Raw genomic sequence first — 8,717 nt, forward strand, 5'->3', positions numbered from 1 at the left:
GAGGGAGATTATCAGTGGTCTTGTATGTCTTCCATTTTCCAATAATTGCTCCCACAGTTGATTTCTTCACACCAAGCTGCTTACCTATTGCAGATTCAGTCTTCCCAGCCTGGTGCAGGTCTACAATTTTGTTTCTGGTGTCCTTTGACAGCTCTTTGGTCTTGCCCATAGTGGAGTTTGGAGTGTGACTGTTTGAGGTTGTGGACAGGTGTCTTTTATACTGATAACGAGTTCAAACAGGTGCCATTAATACAGTTAACAAGTGGAGGATAGAGGAGGCTCTTAAAGAAGAATTTACAGGTCTGTGAGAGCCAGAAATCTTGTTTGTTTGTAGGTGACCAAATACTTATTTTCCACCATAATTTGCAAATAAATTCTTTAAAAATCAGACTGTGATTTTCTGGATTTTTTTTTCTCATTCTGTCTCTCATAGTTGAGGTATACCTAGGATGACAATTACAGGCCTCTCTCATCTTTTTAAGTGGGATAACTTGCACAATTGGTGGCTGACTAAATACTTTTTTGCCCTACTGTATATGTGCAGCATTGTGCAAGCTGCTCCATGACTCCCTCTCAGATGACTCAGACACATGTCTGAGAGTAACTAATTAGAAACAGGTAAAGAAAATAGAAGTGCCCCCATGCCCTTTCATGCTTGATCTGTGTGGGAAGGTTTGTTACTCAGCCAGACAAAAGGGAAACTTACCATCAATGTGAGTAAACACAGCAGTCTGGGACCTGGCATTGTTACAGCTGCTTAGTCAATATCCCGTAATGCTTGTAGGGCACTTTCTCTATTATGTGTCACACATATAAATAAAGGAACTCTTTCGGAGTCTCCCTTGAGCTCAAGGTTGTGTTGAGTTGTGGGCAATTAATGACCTTTTTCACACACAGCATTAAAAGCTGCACAGCGGGCAGCAGTGATAGTGTTTGTTCTAGCTTGAGGTCTGGATTTGGTTGAGTGGTATCAGTCTGTGGTCTGAGCGACTACCGTCTGCCCTGTGATAGACAGAGTTGACCGCTGACTGTTGACCTTTGACACCAGATAGAGAAAGGCTGCGAGCAGAGGTCAAAGACTTTGGCTGTCATGGAGGTTAAACTAATCATGTCAACAAATCCAAACGCAACAAGGAAGTTGTAGGTATATTCAAATTGTGGTTAAATTTGGTTAAAAAAAAAGAAAGAAGTGGAATTGTGGATAAGAGTTGAACCAAAGACAAAGTTGAACGCATGTGCACACAGATAAAAATGATAATTTGAAGGGAGATAGACATTTGTTATGTATGTTGGTCGGTTAAGTCACATTAAAGGGTTTGAAATGATAATCTAGATATGTAATATTGTCAAGAAATCCAATAAATAGAAAAAAACTCACAATGCTTTAGTCTTTCTAGTCTACACTGTCTTTGACAACCAGCCCAAAGTCTTACTGCAGATGAATCTTTAAAAGCAGGTCACAAATATATGGTTAATCTCCTTTTAAAAAGTTGAATTATTTGCTATGTAGAATAGTCTGGCTCATTGTGTTTTTTTTTTTAGGGTTTTTAGTCAAGCGACAAACAATACTTATTCAAACCATCAGAAGAAAAGCTAATTATATTCAAATACATTATATGGTAGTTTTTCCCAAGGCTGCACAGAGTAATCCATTGGCTCACCCTCTCCTCTTGTGCCATATGCAGGCCTGCAACCAACACAACCACAAAGCTGTATGCTAATACATATGGGATGACTTCCAATTATGGAAATTAGCTTTTTAACTTTGTACTACTTTTGGAACTAATGCTAGCTTCTTTCATTGGAAAAGAGTTATCAAATTAAATGGCTTGTTCTGTAAATCCAGCCCTTAATTATTTATTTTTCACTTTTAAAAGAACAATCAAAGTGGTTACCAGGTAAACGTCTGCATTTTGAGCCATTCTGTGAGCCAACGGCAGGCCTCCTCCTGTTGGCATGGCAGCAGAATGATTGATTGGCATCTCAGGGAGAGAGAGAGCAGCTCCAGGCTTCCTCTCTCTCTCTTTCTTGCTGTGTGTTGTGTATTAATGTGTGTGTGTCACTGTGTAAATGCATTTTGATGTGGCGCTTTAAAATAGAATTGATTGACACTTCCTGCCTGTGTGTGTGTGTGTGTGTGTGTGTGTGTGTGTGTGTGTGTGTGTGTGTGTGTGTGTGTGTGTGTGTGTGTGTGTGTACACGTGTGAATTATGGCTTTAACAGTGACTGTAATTGACCCTGCGTGATCCAGACTCGGCCCCCATGGAACCGTTAGTCAAAAACCGACGGGTGTTAAATCGTCGACAAACTGGACTCTGTTTCACTCCACATGATCCGGGTACAACTTTTCATTGCAGCTATAAATTGTATTTATACTTCAACAATATATCTCAAAATGAATGATGAGCATTCAGAACATGTCACGTCTGTTTGCTTTTACATTTAGAGGTTGTTTAATTAAATAAAACTTGAGTATGGGCACACAACAGGGTATACAGACACACACTACCCCTCAGTCCTACTTTGTGCAGGAGTTAGTTGACCACTAACCTTTCTTAAATTACCACGTCAAACTGTATTCAAGACCACGACAGTGTTAAAGGATTACTTCACTCCCAAATTATCCAAATGTCTGTCAGTTATTGAATTTGTGTTACCTTGATCTCCTAAAGAAACTTTGTTTATCTCGCATGCCTGTACGGTGAACAAAGTATCCAAAAACCGAGAAGTGAATAGGGGCTACATTCAACAATCAGCAAAACTCACTCACACAACTCGTGTAGTATATTACAAGTCTCAGCATTCATCTAAGTGATATACAAATGGTCATTTTGGGTGTGAATTACTCCTTTAAATCCAGCTTCTCAGCCACACCAACACAACAGGATCAGGGTTCGTGTTTGCCTAAAAGTGAGCATCTCTGTTTCACACGGTCTCTTATTCTCATCGATTGAGTGTCCAATGGAATATGTTATTTATTTTTGACGAGCCTCTGTCTTTAAACACACTCCACAGTCTGCAAAAAAAAATCAACTACAAGTCTGGCCTTATACTGTAGGTTCCAAAAGTGCAGACAGGATGACAATAGACTGAACCAAACAGATTACTGGAGGAACTTCGGAAGAGTCAGAAGTTTGTGCTTTGCTTTCCTGTCTTCAAAGGATGTACAATCTACAGCAAAAATAATAATGTAACTTTAAAGAGAACAAAACATATTCCACATGTGGCCTCAGGGTTTACGTGTTCCTGACTTTCTGTTACTATTGTTTCATTTTGTTAACTATGTTTGAATTCTTACCTTCTTTTTTTTGCTACAACTTCCAAGCTGCAAAGCGTTACACTTCTATCAGAAAGGTCAAGACTTATAATTTCTGCTTTTCCTTGCGCTTTTCGTTCTGTCTCTTTTTCACGTTCTTCCTTTCCACTCCTGTCTCTCCTATGATCTCTCCTTCATGACCAAACAAAACACAAGCACTACTTTTATGTTATGTGTGTCTACACACAATAGTCAGTCTAAACAAGGTTATCAGTGCTGCTCCCAGACTTAAATGGCCCAAAACAGCACGAGAAACGAACCCCTTTTGTTTGTGGCTCAAATATATTATTTATTTTTTATTTAGTTGTTGCTTAACTTGGAGTCAGCCAATATTTACAATGAAAAATATGTCCTTACATTTTGTTGTCTTCTCCAAAGACGGACACCACACTTGAAATAGTTCAAATGCACTTTGTATTTTTCAATGAACAGCCAAATCACTAAATATTGTTTTTTGTAAATAATGTGCTTTTTAAAAGAGCCACATTTGTTCCTAACCATTATACTTACAGTGGTGTATAGTCAATTGTTTTATTTTGTTTTCCAAAGTATAGGATCTGATATGTGGATCTTGTGGTATGTTTTTCTTTGCATGAATGTCTGCATGTAAAGCACATGTTTGGGTTGCCGTCTCCTGCCTGGGTGCTGTTATCATCTGGAGCTCACCGCTTTATCTTTGCACAGCAGAGATGATAAGGGACAACTCAGGACACGCTGTGGACCAGTCTGGAATGACTCTCTGTTCACACACACACACACACACACACACACACACACACACACACACACACACACACACACACACACACACACACACACACACACACACACACACACACACACACACACACACACTTCCATTGAATAATAGCGCAAAAAGGGTACGGGAAAGGTATGTTGCAGTTGCAAATGACTAATTAATTAATACAGGATTTGGCACCTGATTCACACAGGTCATCTTTAGTTCTTAGCTTGTTTCTCTAATGAATTCCTTCTTTAAAGTACTTAAAACTGTTCAAGCACCTTCTGTGACTCAATCGGTTTTTAGGAATGTCAAAATGTTTTAAATAGTTTAAAGTTCTGGATACTCTTCTTCATTGCAAACAGAGCTTGTACGAGCAACTGAATGAGAATTTGTTCAAGTCATTATATTTGATCTTGGTGTCTTCTCTGATGTCGGTGTTTGTACCAAGAGCTCTGCTGCTGTTGAATACATGTGGGAAGATTAATTTTCAAGCCGTAAGAGAGCTGGGATGATTTAAGATTTAAGCAGTGCTTAAGCAAACTTAAACAAAGCCCTCATTCTTTTTTAAATTACAGGCGTTTGTGCAGGCTAGAAGAGGATTATGACTTGACAGATTTATAGGAAGATGGATAGGAGAGAGTGAAAGAGAAGAAGAGGGATTGCCCAACTGGGTCAAATCAAACTCAGGGAAAGTCATCAAGTTCAAATTGGCACCAAACTCTTACTCTTATTACATTCTGCTTTCAACCATATTTAATGAAACAGATATTTTATTACATGAGGTATGATCCACAGAACCGCCACAGCTTTAATACATTCAAGATGATTATTTGTCATCTGATTTCATCATTTGTAAGTAACTCAATAAAACAAAGACTATTATTTTGAAAGGAACATTCGCGCTGTGTGGAAATGATTAATGGTCTGCATTATGGAAATGAAAGCCACAAATATATCTACCTTCTACCCCTTTTCATTTGATGCAATTCTTTAAGCGAAATCCTTCACTTTATCTTCTACCAGTGGTCACGTCACTCACACACACATTTTTACATCAGGGCCGATGATAAGGGCTTGTCAGTTGAACGGTTTGGTGCGGTTGTTCCTGTAAGAAGGGGCAGCTGTGAGCGGTGTCACTTTAGCTGGGATGGTGTATCTGCACTGGGTATCGCAGCAGCTCCTGTCATCACTTTGTGTGAGTTATTACTCCAGGGGTTTCCTGTAGACGCAAACATTAAATCATACAGTAAAGGCACACTAGCTATCAAAACTATGATGTTTTTCATATAATCTAAATGCACACATCCAGGAGGGTCTTTGAGTCATATGTAGTTACCTCATAATGAGGATGCGTAGAGGCATACTGGATATTTTTCTTGAGTTCGCCCCTCATAAAAGGGTAGAATCAAAACCAGACACTTCAGCAGGTGACGTGGTGAGAACAGGTGTGTCAGACAATGCTGTGCGTGTCTATCACTGCAGCACCAGCCATGGCACAATGCAGGTTTAGTCATACGCATTCCAAGATAGGAACACTCACACCCATGCTGCACACATCTGAACAAGGACTCAGACCAGACAGAGAGTGATCATACTAACCCCTGCCACACACACATACATACACACAAACGGGGTCCTTTAATTATCCCGATACACTTACCTCATCCTTCAAAGCTATAAGACAACACCTGGTCACATTACCTCATATAGACTAAAATAAACTGGCACACATGTAAACAAACAGTCTAGCTATTACTCAAGTTAAGTCATGTGATTTATTTATAGATCACCTTCTCAACATACAAAGAATACAACACAATCAAATGAAAAAGACAGTTAAAATGTAATAAGTACAAAAGATAATTCAGTGAATAGACACACAGATACACAATTCAACAAATAAAAACATGAAGAAGACTGTTCAATGACTGTATCTTTACTGGAAGTTTAGCCACAGAGAATCGCTGCCAAATCTTTGGTCACATAGTCATTTAACCATAATCCATTTAGTAATCAGATTTTGTATTAAAGTTGATGCAATACATGGGTGGTTCTCATAAGCAGGGTTGTGTAGATAAAAGGGAATTGGGGTACAAACATTCCTTTGACATTAAAGATATACCATTTAGACAAGTCTAATAGTAACCTACCAGCCTGTGGAAATTCCCTTCATGGAAAGAATTCATTACAAATAACTCTTTCACTTTCCTCGAGGCATTTGCCCGTAAGTATATCCTAGGCTCTCTTAGTTAGCTTGCCTACAGTTAACCGTGTTCCATAATGAAATATATATTTGAATGACGATCCAAAAGATAGGCTTATTTACTTAATCTCTTTTTTTTATTATCTTCCTACTTTTTTGTTGACACATTTGATCATTTCTCAACTTTTCCTATGTTCATCAACATGTTTTCAATGTTAACCCTCTTATGCTTGTAATGATAACAAAGTATGCAAGCTTACTAATGATTGGTGCAGAATTATTGTGTGTGTAGCAATCGAGTGGATGGGTTAGCGGTTAGCTTAATAACAGTAAACACTGGTAACTTAACTCACCAGGCCTAGAGCTAACATTTACATAACATTACACCAGACAGTGCATGTGTATCAGTAATATACTGTATACTGCTGTATGGCTACTGTGTAAACCCAATAGGCTAACTAAAGTATTTTAGTTGGCCAGCTAACGCTAGCAAAGTTACAAAGTAAAACTCGTTTTTTTCCCAGGGTCCTCACTGCGGTCAAGCCAGCCTCCACTCGGAAAAACCTAGTCAAGCCAGCCCTCACGTGATATTGCGGTGCGCGAATAATTATCCTATGCATTACGGTAGAGTAAAAAAAAAAAAAAATCATCCCTCTGTGTTTAGATGAGAATAAAACAAAAACTGTCCAGTATCAAAGACTCATTTCACTTCAGGGTGATAGCAGGACATCCCATCTAGTCACTCAGAAAAAATCAGGACATTCTGATGTAGAGTTTCAAAATAAAAGACCTTTGAAATCTCTATTGTATGAGCTATCATCCCTGTTTTTGGTGAGAATAAAACAAAAACTGTCCTGTATCATAGATCCATCTCACTCCAGGGTGATAGCAGGACAAGGCACACAGGGGGATAGGTCTCACATCGGTATAGTCTGTCTCTGAGTCTCTAGTTATGTTGGATGAGATCGGACACTCTTAAGGAAGTACCTTTCTAGAGTAATGGTTATTGAGAAAGTGGAAAGGGAGCTCGTAAACGTAGGGCTATTCATATAAGGATCCGAGAATCACTCGAACGGATGTCATATTGGGCACAAGGGTATTACTTTATATTAACCTTACTGCTAGGTTTTCTATCCGAATAAATGAATTAGAGAACAAAAATAATAGAAAGGGATGAAAAAACACTGTGTAAACTAGTAAAGAGTTGAAAGGATACAAGTAGTTGTACAAAAGTTACATTGGGAGACTACGTAACATTACTATTTTCAACGTCGAATGATTACTAACCACGTCTTAATAACACACCACACGTTAGCTGCACCTGCCCCAATCGGCCGAATCGAATTATTGGTCAGTTTGTGACCATTGAAGATTGAGTGGTCCGGATCTCGATTGTAAATGTATTGTAGATTGTTGGTCTTGTTCACGGTGTACACTTAAGTATTATATTGACATATGACCGACATACCGAGTGACCACATTTGGGTTATCCGATTGGATTTCATAAATTCAACCGGTCGGATGTGCATCGTTTTCAATGTTTCATTTTGGAGCTCTTAAACAAATAGTTGGTCTCCTAGTGAACGCCAAGTTTGGTCGGAGGGTGAAGCCTTTTTGGATCAGTCGGTCGGGGAGGGCATTAACGCCACGCGCTTATTAATAGATACGGTTAATGCCATCTTCATTTTTTTTTTTTTTAGACGGGTAGTGACCAAATTGCACCTATTTGTTTTTAAGGTCATATAGTTTCTGAGTATAAGTGTGAAGTCCCACTATGTCTCTGTAGAGTAGATGCAGTGAGTCTGTTTTAGTCCTGTAAGACTACATCTCAAGTTTTATTTTCCTGAAACTTTGAGATAACATACTCGATAGTATTGGGACAGAAAGAACCACTCTTATAGTTTGTTTTTGACAGGACATAGTACATCTAGGTAGAGGTGAAGGTCCCACTATCGTCCTGTCGGGGTACATTCAGTGAGTCTATTCTTAGTGTCTGTAAGGACTACATGTCAGTTTATTTTCTGAAACTTCAGAAGTATATACCGGATAGTACGGGACAATAAATCTACTATTATGTTTGTTTTTGACAGGGTACTATAGTATCGTAGGTATGAGTGAGGTCCACCATGTGTCCTTTGGGGATACTAGCAGGTGATCTTTGCTTAGTCCTTGTAAGACTACATGTAAAGTTTTATTTCTGGAAACTTCTTAGCAGTATATACTCGTAGTAGGGACACGGGTTTCCAGAAAAATAACTTTGACATGAGTCTTACAGGGACTAAAAAGTACTCACTGATCTACCCCCGGACGATAGTTGGGGTCCTTACTCTACCTCAGATATAACAAAATAAGGTAGATTTTTGTCCCTACCCTTTTCGAGTATATACTCTGATAGTTTCCAGAATAATTAAAACTTTGCATTGTAGTCTTTTACAGTACTAAGAAAGACTCAC

The sequence above is a fragment of the Notothenia coriiceps genome, unplaced genomic scaffold, assembly GCF_000735185.1.
Source record: "Notothenia coriiceps isolate Sejong01 unplaced genomic scaffold, NC01 NC01_scaffold00005930, whole genome shotgun sequence".
Taxonomy (NCBI): Eukaryota; Metazoa; Chordata; class Actinopteri; order Perciformes; family Nototheniidae; genus Notothenia; species Notothenia coriiceps.